The 9,705-nt window shown below is 39.2% G+C and overlaps 1 long non-coding RNA gene across 1 annotated transcript; it reads right to left on the bottom strand.

Annotated features, from left to right (window-relative positions):
* Positions 1-5,759: 5,759 nt before the first annotated feature.
* LOC138103688 (uncharacterized) lies at positions 5,760-8,609 on the bottom strand. The gene is made up of 3 exons (XR_011147812.1): positions 8,544-8,609; positions 8,286-8,434; positions 5,760-6,612 (listed from the first exon to the last, which is right to left on the bottom strand). It is a non-coding gene; the product is annotated as an uncharacterized lncRNA (long non-coding RNA).
* Between the last annotated feature and the right edge of the window lie 1,096 nt (positions 8,610-9,705).

Below are 9,705 nucleotides of genomic sequence, written 5' to 3'. Positions count from 1 at the left end.
CTCTTACAGTGATTTCAAAGTCATCCACCACTGCAGTAGGAAGTAGCTTTCCCATTTTCTGTATATACAGACAGCCTAAAATACATGAATCAGAAGGTGGTGTTTGAAATTAAAGCCCCTACGTGTCTGCATTCTGGTTCTACTTCGTGCACATAGTTTCTACCAATTTGTTTCTTTAGAGCAGCCAAAATGCTAAACTCGGCATCCTCACCAAACCCATTACTTTGATTATAATGCAGCACTACCTGTGTTTCATCCTCATAAATCTGTATGTTTCTCTTACCCCTCTTCAACCCTTTGGAACTCATTGCATGCATAGCTAGAACTACCTAGCACTCTTAGCAGTGTTCAGCTCTGATCTCTATCCATAATGAAAATTTCAGTGTGCTAGTATGGAAAACAAAAAGGATTTCAGGAAAAGCCATTGAACTTGTCAGACCACAACAGGGAGATTCAACTCTTCTCCAGGAGAGCTGGAAAGATGCCAGGGAGAAATTATTAAAAAACCTTTGATCAGGCTTTCCACCTGAGTGCTGCTGAGCGATTTTGCACAAACAGTATATGAAGTCAGGCACCTGTCAAGCCTGCAAAAGGGCTTCAGCTATAACTCTGGATGCTATTAGATGTCTATATAAAGGACCATGGGAATTCCCAGTAGGAGGTGTGTGTGGCTTGGCGGTGCTATGTGCTGCTCAGATATATTGGGAAGAGGATTAAGAAGTTTATGATGACATCCAACAGATGATTAAAACAAACAAACTGGCAGGCTGAGGATGAGGAATCAGCAACACAGGAGCATGGTTTGTTGCCTCCACTGGGCAGCCTGTCTAACCTTGGTATATCCGAGTTACATAATTTCAGGGAATAATGTCCTTGAGTGATTAGTATTGCAGTAAAGTTACAGGTCAAAAGGTCTGAAACATGACCTGTTTGGAAAGATGGAAGAAACAGCAGTTGTTTAGTCTAGAGGAAAAAAGACTGTGGGAAGGCATGGTACAGCTTCAAATTTGCAGGAAAAAAGGAAAGCAATACAATGTTGCAGAGAAGACAGGAAGTAGTGGGTATGAGTTACAACAACAGAGATAATGTGGTAGAAGCATTAGGTAATCTGTCTCTGGCTTAGGTTTCCTAAGATAGTGTTGAATCCTCATCAATTAAACTAAAAATGAATTAGACAAGTATCACCAAGTGACATGGATACTGTAGATGGGCAGGGAGATGACCTAGATGAACTCGTGCTTTATTCTGGCAGTAATTTGAGTAATTTTGTGGTATCTCTGCATACTGAAAGACACAAAGTCTGTGTATTGTAGTAGTTATTTATGAAGGGCCTCTCCTAATCTCTAGGGCTGCTTGATTTTAGAGAACTGCACTGAACATTTTGCACATAACAATGAGGTTTTTTTCTCTTTCAACCTTTTTCAGCATCCCATATTTGAGGAGAATATGGTAGAGTTTTGCAATTTTATCACTCGTGATAAAAGCAGATCATTGTTTTGTTTCCTTCTTTGTGTTTGCACCTCTTGAGTTTGTTTTGCTAGCATTCATTGCCAACAGACTCAAAGCAGAGAAGCTAGTAAGAAGAAACCTTGTAAAGCATTGGCAACTGTTCATCATACAATATCACTAATTGCAGTCTGTAAGGTTTTTCCTGATTCTCAAGACTGTATATGATAAACAAACATACAACTACAGTAATCAGGGCTGGTCTAAACCCAGCTGGCCCAAATGTGTAGAGATTCACAGGGAGCAGAGCAATCAGGGAAGCAAGCAGCTGTCTAATTCTATAGTAAAGTAACATAACAAGAGTACAGAACTGACAGCTTGCTTATCACTACTTGTTAGTGTTTTACTACAAAGAAATAGGTCTCCTAGCTGTTCACTGCAGTCTTTTCCTGCACAGTCTACTTCCCTTCTGATCTGATGATTCATGTTTATGAAACTTTTTAAATTAATGGTGTGACTTTCTGCTTAAGACTAAGGCTGTCTGCCAGCTCCAATTAGGGGAAGTGCTCAAATGCATACAACCAGATGGTGCTTGCTTGCTTTACTGATTGCGCAGAAATTTAGGCAGCAATAAGGTGCAAATACAATGCAGTGCCTCTCAGAGACAGGGACCCAAATAACCTTGTTTGCATGGCACTGCATTGTGTTCAGACTTAGCTCAAGTGTTCCTATATTTTCCTATAAACGGTATTTCTATTAGTTTGTGATTTGGTCAAATCGGGACAGATTTTCATGCAAGTAACACAAGATCTAATATTCTCAGATTGCCCCTTATCCAATTGCAAGACTAAGTCTAAATCTTGAGGGTTTTGAAATGAATTTTTAGATCTGATACAATCTGTTTTCTCCTTAATTTACTCTCAGGAATGGAGGTGGTGTTTTGCCAAAACCAGGAACAAACAAGAATGTTGTAGCAATGTTCCTAAATTATAAACTTTTGGCAAAAGAAAAAGAAGGTATGTAATAACATAAATGAAACTACTTTATATTGCCAGGTCTCTTGCTTATGGTCAGTATCATTTAAGATCTTTATTTCATAGAGAAAGGACAACAATAAATCAATTGATTTCTGGTTCTTAGAAATGCTGATAACTTTAAGTTTATATCTTGCTCTGATGAAAAGTAAAGTTTGAACATGGTACCTTTGCATTTCTTATAACAGCCAGGTAAGCCAATCTTATTAATAACAAAGTATTTATAAATGTTGTTCTTGTTCTGGGCTGAGAAGTGGCATGTACTGTGTTATCAGTTGGCTCTCGCCTGCATACCTTCTTAGGGAAGTAAAGAGCTGGCACACTTGGAAACCTCTGGTTAAGATAATCTGGGGACATGAGCAAGGAAACTGGAGGTGTTGGAGATAGACAGGCATGATATCTGGCAAATACCTGCCTAAACTATTTGTGGTTATAGTCTTTGCTTTTTATTCTTCCCTAATCACTAGCCTTGTTAAGAGTTTTAGTGAAAAGTTAAAGGAAAAGGTTAAGAGAAACTCCTTTCATCTTTTTTGCAGCTGGTAGTTCTAAAACATAAAGAACTCTATGACAGTGTAACTCAGAGAGAGGAGAGAAAGAGAAAATGTAAATCAAAAGGACAGTGACATTTGCTACTAGAGTCTTAAAAAGTACAAGAATATTTTAAGATGCCTTTGGTGCATGACCACCTTCTAAAAAATACAGAAGACCTTGAGAGTGAGTTTCCAAAAAAATTTTTAAAAGCTAGCCACAATTTTTTCCATTTTTGGTGTATTCTGCGGAATGTATTCTGATGTGCTCAGCTACCCAGTCTCATCACAGACACATTCTGTTGTCTGTCCCCCAATCACAGAAATACACATGTTTTATAAATCAGATTCTCACAGAAATGAGCTTAGCACAATGGCCTCTCTCCTCCTACATGTACAAGATGCAGCTGGTTGGTCTGATTTGTTTGCTCCTCTAATCTAAGCACTCAGCACCTGTGGCCCTGAGCAGGGTAGTGATCATTCTAAAGTGCTGTAGCCAAGGCAAAAAGGGACAATTTTTCTGTACCTCATAGCATGTCCCTTGAAATAAAAGAGCCTTGCCAGAGACACATTGAAGAGCTGCAGCCAGACTCCCCTGTGCCATGTGTGGCATGTGCCCTGTCTTTCAAGGAAATACTCCCCATCATGAGTCCTAGCATGCCTCCATCTGTGAATAGCGAAGAGAAAGTCACCTGCAAGGTCTACAAATGTCTTGTGGTGAACAGCTGATTTTCCTAAACATTGAGTCCTTCCTTTCTTCTTTCAGAGAGTTCTCAATAAGACCACTCTCTGACTTTTTCCAAAGTAAATGGTACATTGGGCTTAATTCCCATATTAAGTATGAGCTTCATGGGCTGTGTCAGCCACAGGTTTTACTTGTGATACCTACAGTCTAATGTAATGTAGCTAAAAAGCTACAACTACCTAGGAAGAATAAAAAAAACTCAACTTGTTCTGGTATAGATTTTCTCATGCCTGTACTGGGAAAATTATAATAAATTGATAATCTGTCACTTTGGGTGGATCTCATGTCTTTCTTTTTTTTTTGAGTGACAATTTTTTAAAACATATCAGGTGGAAAAAAGGTGACTTATCTCTTCCTAAAAATAAATGCATGTATTATTAAATGCTGAAAGACCTTTTATGCACAATTTGCTGTGCCCCAGTACCAAGTAAATATCATAGAATCATTGCATGAGTGCACACAAATGAAAAATTATGACAGGTGATCTCTTTCATGTGTTTTGCCTTTGGGTAGGGATTGTCTTTGAGAAGGGTATGATTTTCTAAAACTGAGTCATCTGTATGCAAAACAGCTAGAAATAATATTATAACAGAGGCTTAAGATAACAGCATTCATATATTTAGAAGCTGTTTTCTTCCTAAGAGGCCAGTGTTTATAAACACATGAAAATCCTTATAACATGCCTAATAATAAGACTACACTTAAATTTGATATTGGTTAGGTGAAATTACGGGCCAAGGTCTCCCAAGACAGAGCACATCTGGAATTCTTCTACTCAAACTCAACATGATAGACAAGATGAAGAATATGTTTTCCCCTTCCTCCTTCTCTCTTGAAGGTCAAATCATTACTCTGGTTGCTTCATGTGAACTGTCATGCTGACAAGCCTGTTAAGTTCTGACAAAACCTCTTGCCCAGTATCCTGTCTCTTACAGGGAGCAGTAACAGATGCCTAGCAAGGGCTTGAAAAGCGTGACCTGCTGCCAGGTACACTGTCCTAGCTGTTGGTCTTTGGCAGCCTAATGCCTTCCTGAGCCTGTGGCTGTATCTGGACAGTGCCTGACAGCCACTGACAGATGCAGTAGTGTACTATTTTTCAGTCTTTTCTTCAGCCTGTAAGGGTTGCAATTTACTGTAACTTTCTGTGCATTCCTCTGGGAGATGCAGGTCAAATAACAGAAAGGATGTCTGCTTTTGATGGCCAAAAAAGGGTCATTCAATGCCCTCTTTTCTTGGAGAGCACCTGAATGTGCTTGACGGGAGCAAGATAGAAAGATGGGCAAAGAGTCCTTTCCACAATAGGGGGTGGAACAGGCAGAAATGAGTCACTAAAGCCATGTTTCTGTTTCTAAAAGAGACTGACTTAGGAGAGGAGCTTAGCTGCTAGCACAGTCTGGTACAGCTGTAGCCTGTGTCAGCTAGCTCCCTCTGAAATACTGACTGAGCATGGTGCAGGCTATAGCACGTGCCAGGCTATTCCCAAGCTATTCCCAATAGGCATTCATATGTTGAATCCCTACTCTTGAACACAGTCCTTTTTCTAGTTTTAGACAACTTACTCTGAAAAAAAAAAAAAAAAAATTAGAGCTGCATAATTACCACATGGAACACGAAGGGGACCCAGAGCCAGCTCTGTGTAGTGTGAACCCTGCCATTTGGCACAGGGTATGGGAACAGTCCCTGCCCTTGTGTCACTTAGCAGAATGAATGAATCCAGAGAGACTGGGAAGCTGATGAGAAAATCAGTAAGCACACCCCAAACAGAACTCAGAGATGGTAGGAAGAGTGAGTTTTTTATGAACTTGAGTAGCTCTATGGAACTGGTTGTATGTTAGAAACCACCACACTGATGGAGTAAGAGGAAGTCTGAATCCAACACCAAGATAATTAGGATACTTCTAAACCTTGTTGTATCTCTTCCATCTCAGTATGACCTTCTCTACTTTGAAACAAGTTTATTCCCAAAGTTTATCATTAACATCCCAAAAATGTTAAAGCTTAGCCAAACTCAAATTAATGAAGCCTTCACAGAGTCATCCTGAGGTCTCCACTAGACCCATGCTCTGACACACTCAGGGAACACTGGAAAGAGCTGTAAATTTCAGCTGTTCTGAACAGGACATGTACCTTGCTCCACAGAATGTACTACCAGTAAAATTTTACTCACTTTTCTCTATGTGAGTTGTCTTCTATACTACTTCCTTGTAGAGTGCTTCATTTAAACTTCTGTTTCCATTAAACTTCTATAGCATGGTACTCAGGAATAGGGCCTGAGTCACACAACATATGTAATGTAGTCTTCAGAGGCTGATAGACAAGAGCTATAAGTAACTTTTCCTTAATTAGAGTTACAGTGGCCATAAATTTCTCCTCAAAAGGACATTGGTCTTCCAGATTGTCTCTCATCATAATCCTGATTCAACCAAGTTCTGCCAAGCTGTGGTAAGCACCATTTTCGGACAACTCAGCTTGACACACTGAATTTAACTCCATCTTTTCCAGATTCTTCCTACTGGCTAAAACAAGCTACATGTGGTTAAATACACATTGGTTCTATGAGTTCCTTGTTTTCAAAAATCTGAATATGTTTTTTCTGAAAATGGAGAAGTTACCTCTCAGCAGACATAAATTCCTGTAACCATATAATCTGTCATTGAATCAATGCATTTCACAGTACAACTTATCTCATAAAAGTTGATTTCTCATCTCTTTAACAAGAAATATTCAATCAGGGAGAAGAAACAAGAAATATATAAGCCTTTAAAAGGAGAAGATATGGTTGCTGAAAGCACTGCATATCATACATATTTATAACAAATATTCACACTTTTCATTTATCTTCTCAGTGGCCGCTTCATTCCTACAAAAGATAGAAGACAGCCAGGATAAATATAGATATGTAATCTAAGAAAACAAGAAATCTCAAAGGTGCTAAATATATATAAATATATAATCACTTCAGATGCCTCTTTCTCTAAATCCACAGCCCTGTCAGTGCTTTCCAACACTTCATCATTTGTTGTGGACAAAGGAATGGAATGCTTACTTGGGAGGGTTCCTTTTTTTTCATTGGCGTTTCCATTTCCATTTTCCATTTGTCCATTTTGGTGCCAGTACATCACTCACCCCCTAGGTTGTCATAGCAGAGATGTCAACATACCGAACTTAGCTAGACAAATTTGGGGCCTAATTTGAAGCATTCAGCTCAGCTCTTATTCCACATGTGGAATATGCATAGTGAGAACATTAATAAAATTCATGAGCATGATGAGAAGAGGCAAAACCAATCCCTTGAGTAAAAAAAATGAAAGGAATTGGCTCATTTCCTGGTTGAGAGTGGTTAACAACATACAAATTATTTTTCTCTACTGCAAATGGCATATCCTAACATGCAGGTCAAAGCTGACTGATAATAACTATATGCTCAAGAAGAAAGGTTTTAGATGTTCAGAGCCTATAATAGGGTGAAATCGCTGTTTTCACTCTCTTCCTCAATGCACCTACAGAAGCATATAGCCATACTTCAAAGAGTAATTAGCAACTTGATGCACAGGGACTTTACACTGTGGCACCAATTAAGCTTAATAAGAGTCCTACAGCTGAATTCCCTCATGCCTTCAGCTGAAAATGTACTTCTAATGTGTTTGAACTTATTTCCCTCTATAAATTTTTCTCTGTAAGTTTTTTACCTTTTATGGTATTAAAAATTGCAGAACAATTTGCATATTTTGCAGTCACTGCAAATGTCTATCTTTCTTAATCATGTGGTTTTCCTCCTTAATTGAATTTCAAGGGAATTGCTCTGCATGCTGTCATGGGTAGGGCAGAAAGTATTGACATATGGCATTGATCTCCACCACCATCACCATCTGCCAAATTGGATCCTGACTTTGTTCATTTGTGGAAGGTTCTATTAATTTATTTACTGCCTTCACTTTTTTCTGACCATGTTTTGTATCTTGTTTTTCTCTAAGTGCTCTTCTCCTCCCTGCTTTTTACCTACTATCTCGATTTTCTTCTCAACTGCATAATCAACAGAGTATTTTCTCATTATATATTAATGGCCTGCATGTTTCAAAAGCTTTTATCAGATCTTTTTAATTGAAAAAAAAACCACATGGGGAAGCCAAATTACAGGTCTTCAAAACAGAGCTCTTCCTTTTTATCAGTGACACCTACCTTGTTCATTTAACCATTTACGTAAGGTTATATGCCATTCTGGACAAATTTTGGCTTCTCATAAGTTTCATTGTGTACAGGAGAACTTCAGGAAACTTCTTTGTTTTTACAATGCAGATGTTGAGATTGCAATCTGACCAAATGTTGAAGAGAAACATGCAAGCATTTATTAAAAAACCACTAGTTTGTGTTTGATCTAACATACACTCATTCTAGTAGGAGAAGAATTCATAAAATCTGGCTCTGTCTTTTGTTCCAAGGAATATCAAGAGCATACCACTGTAGAAGGTAAGAAAAACCAAGACAAACCAACCACAATAGGCTGGGCAGAATGTTCCATCAACAGCTCCTCACCTGGGGAAGAGATGAAGAGGTCCAGGAACCATTCAGAGAGTCTCATCAGGAGCAGCAGGAGATGGGATGAGGGAAAAGACTAAACTGGGCTACAGCATAGCCCCAAGAGTCATTTAGGAGGCAGGGCTGAAGGCAGATGTGCTAACAACCTAGCTCAGCCAGGGAATGAAAGGCCCAGGTCTCAGCCTACAGGGAGTTCCTGGATGTGGGCAAAGGGTGGAGGTCCAAGATGATCTTGTAAGATCTACTGGTACTCACAGTCCTGACAGTGGGGTCTTCCATGAATTTCCTAGTGCCAGGTTTTTCATCTGTGTCATCTAATTCCTACCTACTTCATAATTAGAATCTAGTGAGCTCTTTAAATGTCTTTAGAAACTTGGCTGCAAGTGCAAATGATACTCAGCTGTTAGGCACCTAAGAAGCTTTCAAACACATTCCTGAGGTCAGTGAGGCCATTTAGCTGGTCAGCAAAGGTTTGCATTGCATTTTAGCTTTAATCTCTCTGTCTCTTAGCTTCGTTGTCTTCAAGATGGCATTCTCATGCAGATTAATTAGCCCACACCTGCATTGCAGGCTAAGCACAAAAAATTTCTTCAAACTGCAAGGAGTTATGCTAGGAGTCATTTTACATGCTAATGCTAACATTAGAATTGATCTTTACACCATATAAACTGGTAAAAGAGACCAGTAGTGGCCATTCAGAATTTCTCCACTTCCATGTGCTTTTGCTTTAATCAGTTTTTCTGCACTAACAGTCATGTGGAAAATCAAAACCAGAAAAGTTTCCTTACAGTGTTTCAATAGGTGAGACAGAGGAGCAGTGGCAAGTAAGCATGAACAGATATGTGAAACTTGGTAACAGATCTGTAGTTTTTTGAAATAAATAGCCTGAGCCCCCCCCAGTGCTTAATGAACCCTCTTGGGATAGCCGGAACAGAGCATGTGGGAGCATGAATATGAGATGAGACTGAGTTCAGGTGGAATGTACTTCGTAATGGATAGGGACTGCTCCTCAAAGTCCATGTGACAGATTGTTTTGCAGTACTGATCTTGCAATTCCAAATGCCATTATTCTGTTTGACTGAAAAATTGCAGCCGGCACATTTGGCAGGGCATGGAGGACTTCTGTGGAAGAAGAAGACTGTCATACTCGAAAAGTAAAAATGGCAAGGAATAAAGATAAGCTTCTGATGCATTCCTTGATGTCTGTATCTAGGGACTATTATGCATGTATTTGTCATTTTCAAGGTTCATTTTGGATTTTTAACAGTTCAGCTATGTGGCTGTATAGCTGAGTTACTAATTTTGTTGTAGTGCTATCTTTGGACGGTGAGCCATTACTAGCTGATTGCTATAGCAGTATGTTGAGCCAAATTTATTCTGACATGACTGCTTTGCTCATAGCAGCCACAGAGGTCTG

This window comes from Aphelocoma coerulescens (genome assembly GCF_041296385.1).
Source record: "Aphelocoma coerulescens isolate FSJ_1873_10779 chromosome Z unlocalized genomic scaffold, UR_Acoe_1.0 ChrZ, whole genome shotgun sequence".
Classification (NCBI taxonomy): Eukaryota; Metazoa; Chordata; class Aves; order Passeriformes; family Corvidae; genus Aphelocoma; species Aphelocoma coerulescens.
This window is presented reverse-complemented; position numbering and strand designations above follow the sequence as displayed.